Genomic DNA, 26,294 nt, shown 5'->3' on the forward strand with positions numbered 1-26,294 from the left:
CCCGCCTCTGTGGATTCAAGGAGGGCCCCTTTGAGACGCCACGCGCGGCTGCGGCTGTCGCGCGTGGCGCGCGCTGATAAAAGGCGCCGGCTCGCCATCGCCCGGTCCCCGGCAGTTGCAAGCAACCGACAGTTGCAAGCAACGAACAGTTGCAAGCAACGAACAGTTGCAAGCAACCGACAGTTGCAAGCAACGAACAGTTGCAAGCAACGAACAGTTGCAAGCAACGAACAGTTGCAAGCAACCGACAGTTGCAAGCAACCGACAGTTGCAAGCAACGAACAGTTGCAAGCAACCGACAGTCGCGGGCAACGAACAGTTGCAAGCAACCGACAGTTGCAAGCAACCGATAGTTGCAAGCAACGAACAGTTGCAAGCAACTAACAGTTGCAAGCAACGAACAGTTGCAAGCAACGAACAGTTGCAAGCAACGAACAGTTGCAAGCAACGAACAGTTGCAAGCAACTAACAGTCGCGGGCGAACGAACAGTCGCGAGAGAAAGTAGACGGAGGGGACGCGGGAGCGGTGCGAAGTTGCTCTCGACGGAGTGGGTAAGTCGCAGGCAACCCGCGATGTGTGGTGTGGCTGTGGGTGGTTGTGATGGTGTTGGTGGTGGTGGTTGTGATGGTGTTGGTGGTGGTGGTTGTGATGGTGTGGCTGTGGGTGGTTGTGATGGTGTTGGTGGTGGTGATGGTGTTGGTGGTGGTTGTGATGGTGTTGGTGGTGGTGGTGGTTGTGATGGTGTTGGTGGTGGTGGTTGTGATGGTGTTGGTGGTGGTTGTGATGGTGTTGGTGGTGGTGGTGGTTGTGATGGTGTTGGTGGTGGTTGTGATGGTGTTGGTGGTAGTTGTGATGGTGTTGGTGGTGGTGGTTGTGATGGTGTTGGTTGTGATGGTGTTGGTGGTGGTGGTGGTTGTGATGGTGTTGGTGGTGGTTGTGATGGTGTTGGTGGTGGTGGTTGTGATGGTGTTGGTGGTGGTGGTTGTGATGGTGTGGCTGGTTGTGATGGTGTTGGTGGTGGTGATGGTGTTGGTGGTGGTTGTGATGGTGTTGGTGGTGGTGGTAGTTGTGATGGTGTTGGTGGTGGTGGTGGTTGTGATGGTGTTGGTGGTGTTGGTGGTGGTGGTTGTGATGGTGTTGGTGGTGGTGGTGGTTGTGATGGTGTTGGTGGTGGTTGTGATGGTGTTGGTGGTGGTGGTTGTGATGGTGTTGGTGGTGGTGGTGGTTGTGATGGTGTTGGTGGTGGTGGTTGTGATGGTGTTGGTGGTGGTGGTGGTTGTGATGGTGTTGGTGTTGGTGGTGGTTGTGATGGTGTTGGTGGTGGTGAGAGTGGAGAGTTTCCCATACCTGGGCAGTGTGCTTATGACTGGCTCCAGTTTAACAGCAGAGGTCTCACTCCGAATCAGTCGAGCGGCAATATCTTTTCATCGGTTGCGTAACGCTGTGTGGAAGCTACCTGGTCTGTCGCTCCGCACTAAGCTTCAGGTCTTCTCGGCCACGGTCATTCCCTCCCTTCTCTACGCTTGCGAAACGTGGACCCCCCCTAATGGAACATCTTCGCCGGTTAGAAACATTTAGGCTGGCCTGCCTACGATCCATCCTGGGTTTAACCAGACTGGATTGTGTGAGGAGCTCACAAATCCTTGAAAGATCTGGGCAGGGTCCCATCGGTGAGCTCCTCCGGCAGGCAAGGCTGCGATGGCTGGGTCATGTAGCCCGCATGCCCAGCCACCGCATGCCGAAACAGCTTTTGTTTGGCCGGATTGAGGGGGCTAAGCGGGCGCGGCACGGGCTAGAGAAGAGATGGAGTGATGTGGTACAGGAGGACGTGGAGCTGAGTGGACTTGCCGATGACTGGTACCAGCGGTGTCAAGATCGGCCTCTGTGGAGGAGGCTCGTGAAGGATGCTACTGGGCAGTTGGAGGCAGTCGCCCTCCAACAACAACGGAGGGCGGAGGAGCGACGCTCACAACAACGAGCGGAGCGCCGGGTGGCTAAAGCACAGCAGGTTGGCACAGTAGGGGGCACAGGTGGTGCATCAGCCAGTCATCTCAGTCAGTCGACCCGTGGCACCTGGGTCTGTCCCGTGACCTCCTGCCAGCGGGCGTTCGACACTTCACGTGGCCTCAGGGTGCACATAGCCTGGCACAAGCGTCGTGGTGACGTCACCGCCACTTAGTGGCGAATGGCGGTTGTTGTTGTTGTTGGTGGTGAGTGGGTGGGTGAGCTGTAGTTGAACCCGGATTAACCAAGTTCGATTCCCGCTCAAGGCCAAACGCCGTTTTGACGATGCTATCCGAACCGGTCTCTGGGCCTCCCCTAGGTCGGCTCAGCCTCAAATGAGTAGCCTGGTGACGTTGCGTGGTAAGCATCGCCGCTTGGGGGGGGGAGACAAAGGCGGCCGGGCGTGGTGGTGCTGGCCACCCACCCCCCCTCGTGTGCACAACAGCGCCGGTAGCCTCCGTAGCTGCTGCTGCTACTCGCTACTAACAGCACTTGCCCCTGCAGTCTGTTACAGGCTACACGGGGGATCTTTGTCTGTGTATAGGCGCTGCTGCTACTCGCTAACTAACAGCACTTGCCCCTGCAGTCTGTTACAGGCTACACGGGGGATCTTTGTCTGTGTATAGGCGCTGCTGCTACTCGCTAACTAACAGCACTTGCCCCTGCAGTCTGTTACAGGCTACACGGGGGATCTTTGTCTGTGTATAGGCGCTGCTGCTACTCGCTAACTAACAGCACTTGCCCCTGCAGTCTGTTACAGGCTACACGGGGGATCTTTGTCTGTGTATAGGCGCTGCTACTCGTAATAACAGCACTTGCCCTTGCAGTTTGCTGGAGGCTACACGGGGGATCTTTGTCTGTGTATAGGCGCTGCTGCTACTCGCTACTAACAGCACTTGCCCCGACAGTCTGTTACAGGCTACACGGGGGATCTTTGTCTGTGTATAGGCGCTGCTGCTACTCGCTACTAACAGCACTTGCCCCAGCAGTCTGTTACAGGCTACACGGGGGATCTTTGTCTTTGTTGCTGTAACGTTCTGATCACGCGCCCCGTAGCTAAATACGCATTGTGTGCGAAAGAGCTTCATAGCTCATCGGATTCCTGCTCCTGCAGGCCAAGTCAACGTTTCCGATTCCAGAAAAAAAATAAAATTGAAATAAAAAATAAAGTAAGAAAAAGTGAGCGTACTGGCAGTCTATAATGTAGACTGTAGCAATGTTTATTAACTTATTATGATTAAGCTGAGTGTATTGGCAGTCTATAATGTAGACTGTAGCAATTGTTATTAACTTATTATGATTAAGCTGAGCGTATTGGCAGTCTATAATGTCGGCTGTAGAAATGGTTATTAACTTATTATGATTAAGCTGAGCGTACTGGCAGTCTATAATGTAGACTGTAGCAATGGTTATTAACTTATTATGATTAAGCTGAGCGTATTGGCAGTCTATAATGTAGATTGTAGCAATGGTTATTAACTTATTATGATTAAGCTGAGCGTATTGGCAGTCTATAATGTCGGCTGTAGAAATGGTTATTAATTTATCATGATCAAATTATTATGGTTAATAGCCATTGCCACAGTCTACATTATAGACTGCCAGTACGCTAATTTTTATAACTTTATTTTATTGTTATTTATTTATTCTCTATCTATGTGACTTCACCGAGAGAACCAAAGAATGCGAATTCCTGCAGTGGCTAAAGTGGCTAAAGTCAAAGTTTCCCATTCCGTTTAAACGCGGGTGACATCTCCGCAAAAATATACAAAAATAAACGAATTTGACCTTGAAAATATCGATAACAGAGGCATACATTAATCCCGGCGGATTGTTTGACGTGCATGTGTTTATATATATATGTTTTTTTTTTATTTTCGTTACAGGAACGCTGCTCTTATTCGGCTGCCTTCTGGTCACGGATTTTGTTGTTGTACCGGCGTAAGGCACTACCACTGTGAGAGAGAAGGCGCGCGCCTCTCTGTAAGAGTAATGCCGGGCTCGTAGTGGTGTTAAACCACCACCACCACCACTGCCATCATCATTACCACTTTCACCACCACCACCACCATCATCATTACCACTTTCACCACCACCACCACCATCACCACCACCACCATCATCATTACCACTTTCACCACCACCATTACCACCATCACCACCATCGCACCACCACCACCAACATCGCACCACTACCATCATCATTACCACTTTCACCACCACCACCACCATCGCACCATTATCACCACCATCGCACCATCACCACCATCACCAACATCACCACCACCGCACCAACACCACCATCACCACCATCGCACCACTACGATCATCATTACCACTTTCACCACCACCATCACCACCACGCACCATCACCACCATCGCACCCGCACCACTATCATCACCACCACCGCCACCACCATCGCACCATCACCACCATCACCAACATCACCACCACCGCACCAACACCACCATCACCACCATCGCACCACTACGATCATCATTACCACTTTCACCACCACCATCACCACCACCGCACCATCACCACCACACACCATCACCACCATTGCACCCGCACCACTATCATCACCACCACCACCGCCACACCACTACCACCACCACCATCGTACCACTGCCACGACCATTGCACCACTGCCACCATCATCAGCACCACCACAACCACCATCATCACCACTACCATCATCACCACCAACGCACCACCAACACCATTGCACCATCTTCTTTGGTTCTTTCGGTAAAGTCACCACCCACGTAGAATGAGAATAAAATAAATAAATTGATAAAATAAAATGACGCAATAATATTCTCACGACGTTTCGGCCACAACACAAGCGGCCTTCATCAGGTGAAGGGACGAGACTGTCTGGAGGACAGCGCTGGAGCACCACTGCCACCACCCACCATCAGCACCACCACCACAACCACCATCACCACCACCACTACAGGCATGCCACTCCCCAGTGCGACCTCAACGTTGCGTGCAGCGAAGGGTAGCGTCGTCTGCCTCTCCAATGTTCTGACAAAGAGAGAGAGAGAGAGCTATAATAGACGGGGTTTTTTGGGGGTTAGATCGCGCTGTGTCGTTAAAACCCGCCACCACCCGACACAGCCAACTAGTAAGGGTCGTCACGTCAACAGAACGTGCCAATTCGTCACTAGTACAGCACTAGTGTGTAGTAGTGTAGTGTATAGTGTATAGTAGTGCAGTGTATAGTAGTGTAGTGTATAGTGTAGTGAAGTGTGTAGTAGTGTAGTGTGTAGTAGTGTAGTGTATAGTGTAGTATATAGTAGTGTAGTGTATAGTATTGTCGTGTATAGTGCAGTGTATAGTGCAGTGTATAGTGTAGTGTATAGTGTAGTGTATAGTGTAGTCACTGTAGTGTATAGTAGTAGTGTATAGTAGTGTATAGTGTAGTCTATAGTAGTGTATAGTAGTGCAGTGTATAGTGCAGTGTATAGTGTAGTGTATAGTAGTGTAGTGTATAGTAGTGTAGTGTATAGTAGTGTATTGTATAGTGAAGTGTATAGTGTAGTGTATAGTGTAGTCTATAGTAGCGTAGTGTATAGTAAAGTGTATAGTAGTGTAGTGTATAGTAGTGCAGTGTATAGTGCAGTGTATAGTGTAGTGTATAGTGTAGTCTATAGTAGTGTAGTCTATAGTGAAGTGTATAGTAGTGTAGTGTTTAGTGTGGAGTATAGCAGTGTATAGTGTAGTGTATAGTGTAGTCTATAGTGAAGTGCATAGTGCAGTGCATAGTGTAGTGTATAGTAGTGTATAATGTAGTCTATAGTGAAGTGTATAGTGTAGTGTATAGTGTAGTGTATAGTAGTGGAGTGTATAGTGCAGTGTATAGTAGTGTATAATGTAGTCTATAGTGAAGTGTATAGTAGTGTAGTGTATAGTGCAGTGTATAGTGTAGTGTATAGTGTAGTGTATAGTGTAGTCTATAGTGAAGTGTATAGTAGTGTAGTGTATAGTGTGGTGTATAGTAGTGTATAGTGTAGTCTATAGTGAAGTGTATAGTAGTGTAGTGTATAGTGTGGTGTATAGTAGTGTATAGTGTAGTCTATAGTGAAGTGTATAGTAGTGTAGTGTATAGTGTGGTGTATAATAGTGTATAGTGTAGTGTATAGTAGTGTAGTGTATAGTGTGGTGTATAGTAGTGTATAATGTAGTCTATAGTGTAGTGTATAGTAGTGTAGTGTATAGTGTGGTGTGTAGTAGTGTATAATGCAGTCTATAGTGTAGTGTATAGTAGTGTAGTGTATAGTGTAGTGTACTAGTACAGCACACCGCCCCTCGATTACGGATGATATTGGTCGAAAAAGCCTCCCACGTGTTGAAAAGAGAGAGCTAATAGCTCCACTGGGTTTTGCGTGGTAGTCAATAAAATAGCTTTAGTTGAGTTAACTTTCTGGGGGGTGTCGCAAGCATGCAGGTCCTCGCTTAACGCTGGGGTTGCGTTCGTGAACGTGGCCACCACGGGGAGTTTGATGCGGACTCCACTCGCTCTCGATCACTCGCTCACTCACACTCGCTCACACTGTCACACTTACTCTCACTCACTCACACTATCACGCACTCACTCCACTCACTCACACACACTCACACAATCACACTTACACTCACTCTCGCTCTGTCACTCACTATCACACTTACTCACTATCACACTCGCTCACTCACTCACACTCACTCTCGATGACTCGCTCACTCACACTCACTCACTCTCTCTCACTCACACTCACTTACACTCACTATCACACACTCACTCACACTCACTCTCGATCACTCACTCACTCACACTCACTCACTCTCACTATCACACTCTCTCACTCTCACTCATTCTCGATCACTCGCTCACTCACACTCGCTCACACTATCACACTTACTCACTCACTCACACTCACTCACACTATCACGCACTCACTCCACTCACTCACACACACTCACACAATCACACTTACACTCACTCTCGCTCTGTCACTCACTATCACACTTACTCACTATCACACTCGCTCACTCACACTCACTCACTCACTCTCTCTCACTCACACTCACTTACACTCACTATCACACACTCACTCCACTCACTCACACTCACTCTCGATCACTCACACTCACTCACTCTCACTATCACACTCTCTCACTCTCACTTACTCACACTCACTCTCGATCACTCGCTCACTCACACTTACTCACACTCACTCACACTATCACTCACACTATCACGCACTCACTCCACTCACTCACACACACTCACACAATCACACTTACACTCACTCTCGCTCTGTCACTCATTATCACACTTACTCACTATCACACTCGCTCGCTCACTCACTCACACTCACTCTCGATGACTCGCTCACTCACACTCACTCACTCTCTCTCACTCACACTCACTTACACTCACTATCACACACTCACTCCACTCACTCACACTCACTCTCGATCACTCACTCACTCACACTCACTCACTCTCACTATCACACTCTCTCACTCTCACTCATTCTCGATCACTCGCTCACTCGCTCACACTATCACACTTACTCACTCACTCACACTCACTCACACTATCACGCACTCACTCCACTCACTCACACTATCACACTTACTCACTCACTCACACTCACTCACACTATCACGCACTCACTCCACTCACTCACACTCACACAATCACACTTACTCACACTCACTCTCGCTCTGTCACTCACTATCACATTTACTCACTATCACACTCGCTCACTCACTCACACTCACTCTCGCTCTCTCACTCACTATCACACTTACTCACTCACTCACACTCACTCACACTATCACGCACTCACTCCACTCACTCACACAATCACACTTACTCACACTCACTCTTGCTCTCTCACTCACTATCACACTTACTCACTATCACACTCGCTCACTCACTCTCGATGATTCGCTCACTCACACTCACTCACTCACACTATCACACTCTCTCACTCTCACTTACTCACACTCACTCTCACTCACTCACACTCACTTTCTCACTCTCTCTTACTCACAATCACACACTCACTCTCTCACTATCACACTTACTCACTCTCTCACTATCACACACTCCACTCACACTCACTCACTATCACTCACTCACACTCACTCACTATCACACACTCACTCTCTCTCACTCACACTCACTCTCTCTCTCACTCACTCACACTCACTCACACTCTCTTACTCACAATCACACACTCACTCTCTCACTATCACACTTACTCACTCTCTCACTATCACACACTCCACTCACACTCACTCACTATCACTCACTCACACTCACTCACTATCACACACTCACTCCACTCACTCCACTCACCCATACACACTCACACTATCACACACTAACTCACACTCATTCACACTCACTATCACACACTCACTCACACTCACTCTCTCACTATCACACTCACTCTCACTCTTTCACTCACACTCACTTTCTCACTCTCACTTACTCAAAATCACACACTCACTCCATCACTATCACTCACACTCACTATCACACACTCACTCCACTCACACTCACTCATTATCACTCACTCACTATCACACACTCACTCCACTCACTCCACTCACCCCATACACACTCACACTATCACACACTCATTCACACTCACTCTCACTCACTATCACACACTCACTCCACTCACACTCACTCTCTCACTATCACACTCACTCACTCTCACTCTCTTTCACTTACACTCACTTTCTCACTCTCACTCAAAATCACACACTCACTCTATCACTATCACTCACACTCACTATCACACACTCACTCCACTCACACTCACTCACTCATTATCACTCACTCACTATCACACACTCACTCCACTCACTCCACTCACCACATACACACTCACACTATCACACACTCATTCACACTCACTCTCACACACTCACTCACTCCACTCACACTCACTCTCTCACACTCTCGCTCACTCTCAGAGAGAGCTCCCATCACCTTACCGATCGCGGCCAAACACCCAGCGAATGGAACCAAGTGCCCAGCATCTCGGATGCTAGGCACTTGGTTGCGTTTGGGGAGCGGTCGTGCACCTGTGAGCCTCAAACGAGTACCTGGTGTAGCGGTGTGCAGCACACATCGCCACTGGGGGAGAGACAAAGGCGGCCGGGCGTGGTGGTTCCGGCCACCCACACCCCCTTCGTGTGCTACAGCGCCGGTGGCCTTCATATGCGCCACTCGCTGACAGCACTTGCCCCAACATGCTGTAAAAAAAGGCTATACGGGGGATCTTTGTCTTTGCTTTTGTGGCAAGACCCTCATATTGCACGCATGCTATTGCTATTTACTACACTAAAAAAAACATAGATTTTGTTTACTAGGTAGGGCACCGCTGTGGTGCAATTTTATTTGTGTGTGTCACAAGCGACCTGGCTGTCACGAATGGTAGCGTAGCGGAGTGATTTGTGACTCAATCATCAGGTGGACATTTACAGCGGCCCGATCCTCGAAACGCGTAGAGACTTTGATTCCAAATGTGGAGGGCGGAGAAAAAAACCGTAGGATCCCGAGAACAAAAATCCACGCGATCACGGGGGGAGAGAGAAAGAGAGAGAGAGGCACGCAGACTTCAAATATACAGCGGGAGTCAGGGTCGGGATGGAACCCACGATCTCCTGTATACCAAGCGAGGTAGTTAACATCTCACCACGGGGAGAGAGAGACGCAGACTCCAAATATACAACGGGAGTCAGGGTCGGGATGGAACCCACGACCTCCTGTACACCAAGCGAGGTAGTTAACATCTCACCACGGGGAGAGAGAGAGAGAGAGACACGCAGACTCCAAATATACAGCGGGCGTCAGGATCGGGATGGAACCCACGACCTCCTGTATACCAGGCGAGGTAGTTAACATCTATCTACCGTGGTGATGATGATGAGAGAGAGAGAGAGACACGCAAACTCCAAATATACAGCAGCAGGCTTCGTCTGGGTCGAGATCGAATCCACGACGTCCTGCACACCAGGCGAAGTAGTTAACATCTCACCACGGGGAGAGAGAGACACGCAGACTCCAAATATACAACGGGAGTCAGGGTCGGGATGGAACCCACGACCTCCTGTACACCAGGCGAGGTAGTTAACATCTCACCACGGGGAGAGAGAGAGACACACGCAGACTCCAAATATGCAGAAGGCGTTAGGGTCGGGATGGAACCCACGACCTCCTGTATACCAGGCGAGGTAGTTAACATCTATCTACCGTGGTGATAATGATGAGAGAGAGAGACACGCAAACTCCAAATATACAGCAGCAGGCTTCGTCTGGGTCGGGATCGAATCCACGACCCCCTGCACACCAGGCGAGGTAGTCAACATCTCACCACGGGGAGAGAGGATGCAGGGGGCTGCGATGGACAAAAACGACGAGAAGCAATGACGCTCCTTGTTCATACTCTGCGGCTCTTTCGGAAAAGCCACGTAGGCATAAAATGAAATGAAACACCGACGTTTCGGGGCGCAGCACACATGCGCCCGTCATCAGCTGGGAAAGCACCTGATGACGGAGGCTTGTGTGTTGCGCCCGAAACGTCGTTCTTTATTTTATCTTATTTTATTTCTAGCTTCAAGGAGGCTCTGCTTCGCGCGAGTTCATTGACGAGCGCGTAAGGCTGCTCATCAACGAACTCTGACGCGGTTGGGGATAGCCGCGGATTGATTTGGGTGCACAAGTGGCAGCGGCAGGCGATCTCGCAGGTAAACTCTGCTCGAAATGGGCATTGCCAAAGAAGGGCATGCAGGAAATGACGTCACGCGATTTTGTTACGATTTTTTACCCCCCCCCCCCCTCAAATATGACGTCACAAAGCTCTGCCCCCCCCCCCCACCCCCTCCCCCCTCCAAAACCATATTTCCATTTTGAAAGTAAAACGTAGCTTCAAATCGCTTTGAACTATTAGTCATTGTAGTAGTGCGTATTTAATGTGGCGCTGCACTCTGATGTTGTAGGAGTGTTGTTATAACAACACTCTATATCCATTTAGAAGTTGCGCATTTAGATGTGACGTCACATTTCTCAAACACCTCTCCCCCCCCCCCTCCTCCTCCTCGTTACACATCTGACCCCCCCCCCCGGCCCCTAGGTGCGTGACGTCATTTATGGACGGTCCTCCAAGGGAGCCTTGGGTCAGGGTTTACCGGGGGCCGTAGGCAACTTCGGGGCTACGCGGCTATCAGAGGCATAGTGGCTTATTATTATTATCGTTATTTTACACGCTTTTTTTAATTAACTCTGTCTGTTGTATACTCAAATGTCGTAACTCAAATTTTACCCACTACCCAATGTGGTATCGACTGCAGACTTGGTATACTTATGTCATACTGACGGCAATAATATATTCCATCATGACGATATGAATATTTGTAAACATTATTTTTTCTGTGTTACGTTTCTGTTTGGGTCCGAATGTCCACGGTAAATCGACGTGGGCTGTAATTGGGCACGGTCCCTTACGTTACTAGTACGGTACATTTCATTAAAGCGTGTTCTTTTAAAAAAAAAAGTAAAAAAAAAATATTACTTATTGTTATTCTTGGTTCTTTCACGTAGACGGGAAACAATAAAATAAAAAAACAATAAAATTCTCACTACGTTTCGACTGCAACACAAGCAGCAATCATCATCATCATCAGGTGTGAAAACCACAACAAGAAAATTGTATTGTTTTATATTTTTATTATTTTATTGTTTCCCTTCTACATGGTGACTTTACCGAAAGAACCAAGAATATGAATCCCTGCAGTCACGAAAGCTTTAATTAAAAGTTTAACTAATCTTGTAAAGTCACGTAGAAGGGAAACAATAAAATAATACAAATATAAAACAATAAAATTCTCAATCATCAAGTGATGATGATTGCTTCTTGTGTTGCAGTCGAAACGGCGTGAGAATTTTATTGTTTTATATATTTTTTATTATTTTATTGTTTCCCTTCTACGCGGTGGTGACTTTACCAAAAGAACCAAAGAATATGAATCCCTGCAGTCACGAAAGCTTTAAATCAAAATTTAACTAATCTTGTAAAGTCACGTAGAAGGGAAACAATAAAATAATAAAAATATAAAACAATAAAATTATCAATCATCATCAAGTGATGATGATCGCTTCTTGCGTTGCAGTCGAAACGTCGTGAGAATTTTATTGTTTTATATTTTTTTATCATTTTATTGTTTCCCTTCTACGCGGTGGTGACTTGACCGAAAGAACCAAAGAATGTGAATCCCTGCAGTCACGAAAGCTTCAAATAAATAAATAAAATAATTACTTATTGTGTTTGCTCAGAGTGGGCGCCAGACGAGCAGGATCGAGTTGCGACATTGGAGTCCGCCAACCGAGAGATGCTGCAGGCGATGCTGTTGAGCGGACGGAGTTGGCAGGAGGGCGCTGAGATGGTAGTTTTGATTTTATTTCTCTCAGCCTGATGAAGACCGCTTGCGTCGCGATCGAAACATCGTGGATTTTTTGTTGTTGCTTTTATTCCTTTCCGATTTATTTTAATTGAAAATTTTAATTAATTATTATTTAAATTAATTATTATTAAAAAAAATATTCCATCGTGGATTTTTAGCTTTTATTATTTTGAACTGTTTAGTTTATACTGGTAGGAACTAAGTTGTAAACTGTGTACCAGCCTGCAATAGATTAATGTGTCCGTCCGTCCATCCCCTTTCAATACTTTAACGAAGTGAAAAATTCCAATGTTCCTACCAGCCCACCCTGCAGGGACCTGTTTCGTATCATTTAAATAAAAAAAAAATGTAAATTTTTGGTCATTTTTAGTTTTCTATCTACGTGACTTTAGCGATACGAACCAAGAATATAGTTGCAAGACGACTCGAGAACGCGGTCGACGCGGGCGTCGGAGGAGAGGGAGTGACGCCAAGAAATCCGAACGTTCATCCCACAAAGTCTCCATCACGAGGGAGAGAAACACAAGCGCAGAGACACATCCTTTATTTTCCTTCCCCGTATTGAAACGTCTGTTCGCCGTACGGACGTGAGAACTCAATTAACCCTGTACAAGCATACGGGGTAAAAACCGTACGGGTTTGCCAGGTACGCAGTTGCACGCAACCAGCTTACACACACATGGGTTGACAGCTAAGGTGTTGGTGGGTGGTGGTGGCGGTGTGGGGAGCGGTGGTGCAGCGGTTAGCGCTACGCCGCGCTACGAACCCGGCGACTCCGAGTTCGATTCCCGCTCACGGCCACCAGCACCAGCAGTGACGATTATCTGAACCGGTCCTGGGCCTCCCCTAGGTCGACTCAGCCTCAAATGAGAACCTGGTGTCAAATGTTTGCTTTGCTGGTGCATAAACGGCTGTACGCCTTATGGACCTGGAAACTCAATTTACCTGTACGAGAATACGGGTAAACCGTATGGGTTGACAGGTTGTGCTTCAACATTGGAGTCCATGGGAGACTTTAACATTTGAGTCTATGGGAGACTTTAACGTTGGAGTCCTCGGGAGACTTTCACGTTCGAGTCTATGGGAGACTTTAACATTGGAGTCCTTGGGAGACTTTAACGTTCGAGTCTATGGGAGATTTTAACATTGGAGTCTACGGGAGACTTTAACGTTGGAGTCTATGGGAGACTTTAACGTTGGAGTCCTTGGGAGACTTTCACGTTCGAGTCTATGGGAGACTTTAACATTGGAGTCTATGGGAGGCTTTAACGTTCGAGTCTATGGGAGACTTTAACATTGGAGTCTATGGGAGACTTTAACATTGGAGTCTATGGGAGACTTTAACATTGGAGTCTATGGGAGACTTTAACATTGGAGTCTATGGGAGACTTTAACATTGAAGTCTATGGGATACTTTAACATTTGAGTCTATGGGAGACTTTAACGTTGGAGTCTATGGGAGACTTTAACATTGGAATCTATGGGAGACTTTAACATTGGAGTCTATGGGAGACTTTAACATTAGAGTCTATGGGAGACTTTAACGTTGGAGCTTATGGGAGTCTTTAACATTGGAGTCTATGGGAGACTTTAACATTTGAGTCTATGGGAGACTTTAACATTTGAGTCTATGGGAGACTTCAACGTTGGCTGACCTTGGGTGATCTTGAGTGATCTTGGGCACGAGTAAAAGACGGCTGGCCTTGGGTGATCTTGGGCACGAGTGGCCGGGGAGACCTAATGGAGGCGATGACGAGGCTATGGTCCCAACAGCTAACCGTAAATCGACTGGAAGAAGCGACGATCAGGCTTCGGCTAGCCAGTGCCGGCGGAAGAGACCCGTTCAGGGCGCCCGAATGGCAACTTCCGATCGGCGCAGATCGAGGGCGTAGGGCAAGCCGGTTTGGTTCGTGCCGGGGCGGATGAAATCGCCGGTTAAGCACGAACCCACGAGGTGCAACGGGAAGGGGTTGGACAGAAGGTCCGAAGAAGGTTGACAGACACTGCCGTCGGGAGCGGCGGTGAAATGGTGACGAGGTTGGAGGTGGACGACCTGGGCAAGTGACGCGGACTGCGTCTCAAAAGGCGCGAAGGAACGCGCGGGGGTAACGGGAAGCGGCGTACGGGCGAGGCGTGTGGCGTAGGACCCGCTGATCAGGGTTCCACCGTGATGGTCACTTCTACGCTCTAACCGCGGGAGGGATTCGCAGGGGCCTGGGACCGGGTCTCGGTGATGATGAGCGGCGAGGAGGTCGAGGCTGCGATCCAACACGGCTTTCACGAGAGATGGGGGGGGGGGGAGGATGGCGGTGCCTCGTGCGTCAGTCCGAGCGAACGAAGCGTCGGTGGTCGACTCGGTGCGTGTCCCCTGCCACCCACAGAAGAGGTTCAAAGGCAGACGAGGTAGCTACACGCCTTTTGGATTAGCGCGGTTGCTGCTGAGGCTGCTGCTGATGATACTGATAATGATGATGATGCTGCTGCTGATACGGCTGTTGATGATGATGATGCTGCTGATGATACTGATCATGAGGATGCTGCTGCTGCTGATACGGCTGTTGATGATGATGCTGCTGATGCTGATACGGCTGTTGATGATGATGCTGCTGATGCTGATACGGCTGTTGATGATGATGCTGCTGCTGATGACGATTATGCTGCTGCTGATACGGCTGTTGATGATGAGGATGCTGCTGCTGATACGGCTGTTGATGATGCTGCTGCTGCTGATACGGCTGTTGTTGATGATGCTGCTGATGATACTGATGATGAGGATGCTGCTGCTGATACGGCTGTTGATGATGATGCTGCTGATGCTGATACGGCTGTTGATGATGCTGCTGCTGCTGCTGATGACGATTCTGCTGCCGCTGATACGCCTATCTGCGAAAGAAATTCGACGCACGAAAACGAAGCCTCAACAGAGACCGCTGGTGGCAAGTGCCGTCAGCGAGTAGCCACCTGGGTCTGTCCCGTGACCTCCTGCCAGTAGCGGGCCTCCGACACTTCACGTGGCCTTAAAGTGCACCTAGCCTGGCACATGCGCCCCGGTGCTGACGGTCAGCGCCACTTCGTGACCTATGGCTGTTGTTGGTGTTGCTGTTGTTGCTGTTGTTGTTGTTGTGTATATTCCCAGGTCGTCTGCCTTTAGAGAGATACTTATGTCCGCCAATGACCAATGTGACACACACACACACACCGTGAGAACCCGTAACACGAATTAAAATGTCCGCAACATCTCAACTGGCTCTGGGCGCTTTCCCTAGATCGAGTTTGGTGTCTAAACATCGGCGCCCATCGGGGAGACAAAGACGGCCGGGAGTGGTGCTGGACACCCCCCCCCCCCTCCAATCCCCTCTCCCCTCCCTCGTGTGCCACAGTGCCCGGTCTTTCATCAGCACCGCTTGCTACTCGCTAACGGCACTTGCCCCAACAGTTCGTTCAAGGCTATACTGTGGGTGTGGGATCTTTGTCTTTGTATGGGCAGCCGGTAGTGCAGTTCGACTCCCCCGCTCGCGGCCAACCCCAAGCGGTGACGACGACGACGATTATCTGAACCGGTCCTGGGCGTCCTCACCTAGGTCGGCTCGGCCTAAAATGGCTGCTCGGTGCAATGCGTAAACGTCGCCACTTGGGGAGACAAAGGCGGCCGGGGGTGGTGTTGCTGCTGATGATACTGATCATGATGATGCTGCTGCTGATACGGCTGTTGATGATGATGCTGATGATACTGATCATGATGATGATGCTGATGATACTGATCATGATGATGCTGCTGCTGATACGGCTGTTGATAATGATGCTGCTGATGATACTGATCATGAGGATGATGCTGATGATACTGATCATGATGATGCTGCTGCTGATACGGCTGTTGATGATGATGCTGCTGATGATACTGATCATGAGGATGCTGCTGATGATACTGATCATGATGATGTTGCTGCTGATACGGCTGTTGATGATGATGATGCTGCTGCTGATACGCCTGTTGATGATGATGCTGCTGATGCTGATACGGCTGTTGATGATGATGTTGCTGCTGATGACGATTCTGCTACTGCTGATACGCCTGCTGCTGCTGCTGCTGATACTGATCATGATGATGTTGCTGCTGATACGGCTGTTGATGATGCTGCTGATGCTGATACGGCTGTTGATGCTGCTGCTGCTGCTGATAATGTTGCTGCTGATAATGCTGCTGCTGATGATTATGGTGATGATGGTGTTGATGCTGCTGCTGATGATACGGCTGTTGCTGATGATGATAATGATACTGATGCTGCTGCTGATGGTGATGCTGCTGCTGATGATGCTGCTGATACGGCTGTTGATGATGATGCTGCTGATGATCACGACACTTTGCGCGTAAATATTCCCCATGGGGGTAGAGGGGTGCGGGGTGGGGGAAGGCCACGCAAGCCCCCCTCCCTCCCCTCCCTCCCCCCCTCCCTTCCCCCCCTCTCGTCACGCAACACGCGAAATCATAAAAAACAACAACTCGGAATCTCTCCACAGAATTCCCTCCCCACACATCATCACGTGAAGCCGCCAATTAACGTCTAATTAACACCTCCCCCCTCCCTCCTTCGCCTTCCACGCGACGTCCGGTGACCCTAATTAGCGAGTCCACATATTCCTCCCTCCCTCCCTCCCCTCCCTCCCTCCCCTCCCCTCCCTCCCTTCCTCCCCTCCCTCCCCTCCCCTCCCTCCCTCCCTCCCCTCCACTCCCTCCCTCCCTCCCCTCCCGTCCCTCCCTTCCTCCCCTCCCTCCCCTCCCTACCTCCCTCCATCCATTCCCTCCCTCCCTCCCTCGCTCCCCTCCCCTCCCTCCCTCCCCTCCCTCCCTCCCTCCATCCCTCCCTCCCCTCCCTCCCCTCCCTACCTCCCTCCCTCCCCTCCCCTCCCTCCCTCCCTCCATCCATCCCCTCCCTCCCTCCCTCGCTCCCCTCCCCTCCCTCCCTCCCTCCCTCCCTCCATCCCTCCCTCCCTCCATCCCTCCCTCCCTCCCTCCCCTCCCTCCCCTCCCTACCTCCCTCCCTCCCCTCCCCTCCCTCCCTCCATCCATCCCCTCCCTCCCTCGCTCCCCTCCCCTCCCTCCCTCCATCCCTCCCTCCCTCCCTCCCTCCCTCCCCTCTCTCCCTTCCTCCCTCCCCTCCCTCCCTCCCTCCATCCCTCCCCTCCCTCCCTCCCTCCCCTCCCTCCCCTCCCTCCCTCCCTCCCTCCCCTCCCTCCCCTCTTTGCCTCCCTCTCTCCCTCCCCCCTCCCTACCGCCCTCCCCCTCCCTCCCCTCCCTACCCCTAGGCTGCACCTCCAAACGCACGCGACCCTCCCTCCCCCCCTCCTCCTCCCCCCTCCTCCCGCTCCTCCTCCTCGTCACTCTCCAGAGGCGTCGCGTTCATCGTCGGGACGCGGCGCTCGCCCCCCCCGCCCCCCACCGAGCCGGCCCGCACGGAGGCGACCAGCCCGGAGGGAGTTGGGGCTGTGGGGGTGACGTGGAGGGGGTGGGTGGGAGGGAGTTGGGGCTGTGGGGGTGACGTGGAGGAGTGGGTGGGAGGGAGTTGGGGCTGTGGGGGTGACGTGGAGGAGTGGGTGGGAGGGAGTTGGGGCTGTGGGGGTGACGTGGAGGAGTGGGTGGGAGGGAGTTGGGGCTGTGGGGGTGACGTGGAGGAGTGGGTGGGAGGGAGTTGGGGCTGTGGGGGTGACGTGGAGGAGTGGGTGGGAGGGAGTTGGGGCTGTGGGGGTGACGTGGAGGGGGTGGGTGGGAGGGAGTTGGGGCTGTGGGGGTGACGTGGAGGAGTGGGTGGGAGGGAGTTGGGGCTGTGGGGGTGACGTGGAGGAGTGGGTGGGTGGGGGCTACGGAGATGGGGGTGGGGAGAGGAAGGGGTGGGAGGGTGGGTGGGGGCTATGGAGATGCGGGTGGGGGGAGGAGTGGGTGGGGGCTATGGAGATGGGGGTGGGGAGAGGAAGGGGTAGGAGGGTGGGTGGGTGGGGGCTATAGAGATGGGGGTGGGGGGAGGAGGAGGGGGTGGGTGGGGGCTATGGAGATGGGGTGGGGGGAGGAGGGGGTGGGTGGGAGGGGGCAACGGAGATGGGGGGGGACTACGGAGTTGGGGGATGGGACTGTGGTGGGGGGGGGGGTAGAATGGAGGGAGGGGGGCTAAGGAGATGGGGTAAGGGGAGGAGGGGGTGTGGCTGTTGTGGGGGGAGGATCGAGGGGGGGTCTATGGAGATGGGGCTGTTGTGGTGGGCCTGGGGGGGTGGTGGAAGGGGGGGTGGAGGGTGGGTGGTGGGGGGAGGGGGGGTGGTGGGGGGGTGGAGGGTGGGTGGAGGGGAGGGGGCTGGACCCACCGCAGATAAAAACGCCACAGACTTCAGGTTCCCCGCGGTTGGAGTGAGGTGAGTGAAGAATCTGGAACACGTTCATTCGCTTAATGCCAATAAACTTGATTGTGTTTCACGTATACGTGCTAAGATCTTATGAAGGTAAGTTCTACAGATATCCTACTCGCCATGCTACGTTTGTACGACGTTAGATTAACGTCGCACCAACATTTCCCCAATGTTGGTACAACGCTGAACGGAGGACGCACCAGCGTTGGACGAACGTTGCCCCAACGTTGTTGGTACAACGTTGGACGGACGTCGCATCAACGTTGCACCAGTGTTTTCCCCAATATTGCCCCAACGTTGTTATAATGTTGGAATAACGTTGTGTCAACGTTGCCCCAACGTTGGTACAACGTTGGACGGACATCAAATCAACGTTAGTCCAACGTTTGCTCCAAAGTCGGACCAACGTCGCACCAACGTTGAACCAAGGTTGGGCCAATATTGCCCCAACGTTGGACCAACGTTGCCCGAACGTTGGTGGCGCAACGTTGGACCAACGTCGCGCCAACAACGTTCGGCCAACGTTGGTCCAACGGTTTTCAAAAACTCTCCAAAATATTGGCCCAGCGGTGTGCACGTCCATTACGCGAACACAGCGACGGAAATTCCCCATTCCTATGGCAAGTATAACGCATGACTGCGTTGTGCTTGTGATAAGTCGAGGAGGCAGCCACGTTCCGCCTTGCGACCCCCCCCCCCCCCCAACCGAAACTGAGCGTGGTGGAAACTCCACGTTCCTGTGGCGGGGCAAGTCTCCACGCGCTCATCGGCGTTACCGGTGTCTGTCAGCAGTGACGGGCAGAGGCAGGGATGAGCGGCAGCTTTCTATTCGGCATCGCAAATCACACTCTTACCAATTTAAAACATATACAAACTCGAGTTGTCGACGAATAAGGCTGCTCGTATAAAATCGTGACAGGGAATGCTTCTGCTTACGAATACAGTGAAAACCTTGTATTGCGAGTAACTTGGTCTGCGAGGGTTTTGCAAGAACGAGATATATATATTTTTAATCCTAAATTTTTAACTTGATAAACGAGCGAGGTCTTGCAATACGAGCAGAACGTTTACGCTGTTTGCCTGCCGAGCGTCACGTGATCACAACTGAGCCTGATGGTTCTTCTCTCTCTCTTGCCGCGGGATTGTGGGTCTCAGTCTCGGCGTGCCTCACTCGTATAGTCAACATCCGTGCGAGCGTATACTGTTTACTATAGTACTATAGTGTTGTGACCACGTGTATACTGTTTACTACAGTACTATAGTATTGTGACCACGTGTATACTGTTTACTACAGTACTATAGTGTTGTGACCACGTGTATACTGTTTACTACAGTACTATAGTGTTGTGACCACGTGTATACTGTTTACTACAGTACTATAGTGTTGTGATCACGTGTATACTGTTTACTATAGTACTATAGTGTTGTGACCACGTGTATACTGTTTACTACAGTACTATAGTGTTGTGACCACGTGTATACTGTTTACTATAGTACTATAGTGTTGTGACCACGTGTATACTGTTTAGTATAGTACTAGTGTTGTGACCACGTGTATACTGTTTACTACAGTACTATAGTGTTGTGACCACGTGTATACTGTTTACTACAGTACTATAGTGTTGTGACCACGTGTATACTGTTTACTATAGTGTTGTGGCCACGTGTATACTGTTTACTATAGTACTATAGTGTTGTGACCACGTGTATACTGTTTACTATAGTACTATAGTGTTGTGACCACGTGTATACTGTTTAGTATAGTACTAGTGTTGTGACCACGTGTATACTGTTTACTACAGTACTATAGTGTTGTGACCACGTGTATACTGTTTACTTTGGTGTTGTGACCACGTGTATACTGTTTACTATAGTGTTGTGACCACGTGTATACTGTTTACTATAGTACTATAGTGTTGTGACCACGTGTATACTCTTTACTATAGTGTTGTGACCACGTGTATACTGTTTACTATAGTACTATAGTGTTGTGACCACGTGTATACTGTTTACTACAGTACTATAGTGTTGTGACCACGTGTATACTGTTTACTACAGTACTATAGTGTTGTGACCACGCGTATACTGTTTACTATAGTACTATAGTGTTGTGACCACGTGTATACTGTTTACTACAGTACTATAGTGTTGTGACCACGTATATGCTGTTTACTATGGTGTTGTGACCACGTGTGTGTGCGTAAAGCATTTTTATTTTCATTTTGTGTCCAAGTGTAGTGACTGTTCTTTAGTAACTGTACTGTTAAAGTCGCACAAAAAGAAAAAAAAGATTCCAGTGAGCCAGCAGATAGCAGTGATTCCATTAGTGACAGTGAAAGTCGTCTTACACAAACAGGTCCCTGCAGGGTGGGCTGGTAGGAACATTGGAATTTTGCGCAATTTTATGACATTGTTACGTAAAATTGTGCAAATTGAGAGCCTCTTCCCACCTTTTTGCCCTCAAAATCGTTGAGGGTTCTTCGGAAAAATCGTTGAGGGTTCTTCGGACAAATTATACACCCAACAGCACGAGATTTCACTTCGTTAAAGTATTGAAAGGGGACGGACGGACGGACACATTAATCTATTGCAGGCTGGTACACTCAGTTTACAACCTCGTTCCTACCAGCATAACGCTCCTCCTCCGCTCCTCTCTCTCGTCTCCCTCACACCAGCCACGATTAAATGTAATTAATACATTTGATTACTTTATATTAAAATGTTTATAATAAAAATATATTGAAGGTATTTTGTATGAATCATTTTTACATGAATATTTTTGGGTTGTGGAACGAATCATCTGAGTTCCCATTATTTCTTATGGGGAAATTCGCTTTGATATACGAGTGCTTTGGATGACAAACACGTTTCCGGAACGAATTATGCTCGCAATCCAAGGTTTTACTGTATTCGACTTGACGGACGTTCAGAGAAATGAACGAACCCGGTCCGTACATCCAGTTTGCCTGTACGGAACGTGAAGCACCATTGGCATCTACATCTTCTGAATGTTAAGAACCAGTGGCATCTACATCTCCAGAACGTGAATAATCAGTGGCATCTACATTTGCAGAACGTAAGGAACCACTGGCATTTACATTTGCAGAACGTGAAGAACCAGTGGCATCGACATCTGCAGAACGTGAAGAACCAGTGGCATCTACATATGCAGAACGTGAAGAACCAGTGGCATCTACATCTGTAGAACGTGAAGAACCAGTGACATCTACATCTGTAGAACGTGAAGAACCAGTGGCATCTACATTTGCAGAACGTGAAGAACCAGTGGCATCTACATCTGTAGAATGTGAAGAACCAGTGGCATCTACATCTGCAGAACGTGAAGAACCAGTGGCATCTACATCAGCAGAACGTGAAGAACCAGTGGCATCTACATCTGTAGAACATGGAGAACCAGTGGCATCTACATCTGTAGAACGTGAATGAAGGACACGGCTCATAGAGAGAGAGACTAACACTACCCAAATACAAATCTTGCGCTCTCCTCGTCTCCCCTCTCATCTCACTCTACTCCCCTCCACGCACTCTCATGCCTCTCCCCTCTCATCTCACTCCACTCTCCTCCACGCACTCTCATGCCTCTCCCCTCTCATCTCACTTCACTCTCATCCACGCACTTTCCTACCTCTCCCCCTCTCATCTCACTCCACTCCACTCACTCTGCTACCTCTCCATCTCATCTCACTCTACTCCCCTCCACGCTCTCTCCTACCTCTCCCCTCTCATCTCACTCTACTCCCCTCCACGCACTCTCCTACCTCTCCCCTCTCATCTCACTCCACTCCCCTCCAATCACTCTCCTACCTCTCCCCTCTCATCTCACGCCACTCCCCTCCACGCACTGTCCAGCCTCTCCCCTCTCATCTCACTTCAAACTCCTCGACGCTCTCCTACCGCTCCCCTCTCATCTCACTCTACTCCCCCCACTCACTCGCCTACCTCTCCGCTCTCATCTCACTCCACTCTTCTCCACGCACTCGCCTACCTCTCCGCTCTCATCTCACTTCAATCTCCTCCACGCTCTCTCCTACCTCTCCCCTCTCATCTCACTCCACTCCCCTCCTCTCACTCTCCTGCCTCTCCCCTCCCATCTCACTTCAAACTCCTCGACGCTCTCTCCTACCGCTCCCCTCTCATCTCATCTCACTCCACTCCGCTCCACTCACTCTCCTACCTCTCCCGTCTCATCTTACTCCACTCCCCTCCACTCTCTCTCCTACCTCTCCCCTCTCATCTCACTCCACTCCCCTCCACGCACTCTCCTAATTCTCCCCTCTCATCTCACTCCACTCCCCTCCTCTCATTCTCCTACCACTCCCCTCTCATCTCACTCTACTCCCCTCCACTCACTCGCCTACCTCTCCGTTCTCATCTCACTCCACTCTTCTCCACGCACTCGCCTACCTCTCCGCTCTCATCTCACTTCAATCTCCTCCACGCTCTCTCCTACCTCTCCCCTCTCATCTCACTCCAATCCCCTCCACGCTCTCTCCTACCTCTCCTCTCTCATCTCATCTCACTCCACTCCCCTCCAATCACTCTCCTACCTCTCCCCTCTCATCTCACTCCACTCCCCTCTCATCTCACTCCACTCCCCTCCAATCACTCTCCTACCTCTCCCCTCTCATCTCACTCCACTCCCCTCCACTCACTCTCCTACCTCTCCCCTCTCATCTCACTCCACTCCCCTCCACTCACTCTCCTACCTCTCCCCTCTCATCTCACTCTACTCCCCTCCACTCACTCTCCCACTTCTCCCCTCTCATCTTACTCCACTCCCCTCCACGCTCTCTCCTACCTCTCCCCTCTCATCTCACTCCACTCCCCTCCACGCTCTCTCCTACCTCTCCCCTCTCATCTCACTCCACTCCCCTCCACTCTCTCTCCTACCTCTCCCCTCTCATCTCACTCCACTCTTCTCCACGCACTCGCCTACCTCTCCCCTCTCACCTCACTCCACTCCCCTCCATGCTCTCTCCTACCTCTCCCCTCTCATCTCACTCCACTCCCCTCCACTCACTCTCCTGCCTCTCCCCTCTCATCTCACTCCCCTCCACTCTCTCTCCTACCTCTCCCCTCTCATCTCACTCCACTCCCCTCCTCTCACTCTCCTACCTCTCCCCTCTCATCTCATCTCACTCCACTCCCCTCCAATCACTCTCCTACCTCTCCCCTCTCATCTCACTCCACTCCCCTCTCATCTCACTCCACTCTCATCCACTCACTCTCCTACCTCTCCCGTCACATCTTACTCCACTCCCCTCCACGCTCTCTCCTACCTCTCCCCTCTCATCTCACGCCACTTCCCTCCACGCTCTCTCCTGCCTCTCCCCTCTCATCTCACTCTACTCCCCTCCATTCACTCTCCTACCTCTCCCCTCTCATCTCACTCCACTCTCCTCCACGCTCTCTCCTGCCTCTCCCCTCTCATCTCACTCCACTCTCCTCCAATCACTCTCCTACCTCTCCCCTCTCATCTCACTCCACTGCCCTCCACGCACTCTCCTACCTCTCCCATCTCATCTCACTCCACTCCCCTCTCATCTCACTCCACTCTCCTCCACTCACTCTCCTACCTCTCCCGTCTCATCTTACTCCACTCCCCTCCACGCTCTCTCCTACCTCTCCCCTCTCATCTTACTCCACTCCCCTCCACGCACTCTCCTGCCTCTCCCCTCTCATCTCACTCTACTCCCCTCCATTTACTCTCCTACCTTTCCCCTCTCATCTCACTCCACTCTCCTCCACGCTCTCTCCTGCCTCTCCCCTCTCATCTCACTCCACTCTCCTCCAATCACTCTCCTACCTCTCCCCTCTCATCTCACTCCACTCCCCTCCACGCACTCTCCTACCTCTCCCCTCTCATCTCACTCCACTCCCTTCCACTCACTCTCCTGTCTCTCCCCTCTCATCTCACTCCACTCCCCTCCACGCACTGTCCAGCCTCTCCCCTCTCATCTCACTCTACTCCCCTCCTCTCACTCTCCTGCCTCTCCCCTCTCATCTCACTTCAAACTCCTCGACGCTCTCTCCTACCGCTACCCCCTCTCATCTCACTCTACTCTTCTCCATGCACTCGCCTACCTCTCCCCTCTCATCTCACTTCAATCTCCTCCACACACTCTCCACCCTCTACCCTCTCATCTCACTCCACTCCCCTCCACGCACTCTCCACCCTCTCCCCTCTCATCTCACTCCACTCCCCTCCACGCACCCTCCACCCTCTCCCCTCTCATCTCACTCCACTCCCTTCCACTCACTCTCCTGTCTCTCCCCTCTCATCTCACTCTACTCCCCTCCACACACTCGCCTACCTCTCCCCTCTCATCTCACTCTACTCCCCTCCTCTCACTCTCCTGCCTCTCCCCTCTCATCTCACTTCAAACTCCTCGACGCTCTCTCCTACCGCTCCCCTCTCATCTCTCACTCTACCCTTCTCCATGCACTCGCCTACCTCTCCCCTCTCATCTCACTTCAATCTCCTCCACTCACTCTCCACCCTCTAATCTCACTCCACTCCCCTCCACGCACTCTCCTACCTCTCCCCTGTCATCTCACTCCACTCCCCTCCACGCACTCTCCACCCTCTACCCTCTCATCTCACTCCACTCCCCTCCACGCACTCTCCACCCTCTCCCCTCTCATCTCACTCCCCTCCCGTCTCATCTCACTCTACTCCCCTCCACGTAATCCCCTGCCTCTCCCCTCTCCCCTCTCATCTCACTCCACTCTCCTCCAATCACTCTCCTACCTCTCCCCTCTCATCTCACTCCACTCCCCTCCACGCACTCTCCTACCTCTCCCATCTCATCTCACTCCACTCCCCTCTCATCTCACTCCACTCTCCTCCACTCACTCTCCTACCTCTCCCGTCTCATCTTACTCCACTCCCCTCCACGCTCTCTCCTACCTCTCCCCTCTCATCTTACTCCACTCCCCTCCACGCACTCTCCTGCCTCTCCCCTCTCATCTCACTCTACTCCCCTCCATTCACTCTCCTACCTCTCCCCTCTCATCTCACTCCACTCTCCTCCACGCTCTCTCCTGCCTCTCCCCTCTCATCTCACTCCACTCTCCTCCAATCACTCTCCTACCTCTCCCCTCTCATCTCACTCCACTCCCCTCCACGCACTTTCCTACCTCTCCCCTCTCATCTCACTCCACTCCCTTCCACTCACTCTCCTGTCTCTCCCCTCTCATCTCACTCTACTCCCCTCCACACACTCGCCTACCTCTCCCCTCTCATCTCACTCTACTCCCCTCCTCTCACTCTCCTGCCTCTCCCCTCTCATCTCACTTCAAACTCCTCGACGCTCTCTCCTACCGCTACCCCCTCTCATCTCACTCTACTCTTCTCCATGCACTCGCCTACTTCTCCCCTCTCATCTCACTTCAATCTCC

The 26,294-nt window shown here is 51.0% G+C and overlaps 1 long non-coding RNA gene across 1 annotated transcript; it reads left to right on the forward strand.

Moving 5' to 3' along the window:
• LOC142906758 (uncharacterized) lies at window positions 1–12,832 on the forward strand. The gene is made up of 4 exons (XR_012930480.1): window positions 1–552; window positions 3,892–3,988; window positions 11,153–11,248; window positions 12,352–12,832. It is a non-coding gene; the product is annotated as an uncharacterized LOC142906758 (long non-coding RNA).
• Window positions 12,833–26,294: the final 13,462 nt, after the last annotated feature.

This window comes from Petromyzon marinus, chromosome 70 (assembly GCF_048934315.1).
Source record: "Petromyzon marinus isolate PM22_M1 ecotype Great Lakes invasive population chromosome 70, UKy_Petmar_22M1.pri1.0, whole genome shotgun sequence".
Classification (NCBI taxonomy): domain Eukaryota; kingdom Metazoa; phylum Chordata; class Hyperoartia; order Petromyzontiformes; family Petromyzontidae; genus Petromyzon; species Petromyzon marinus.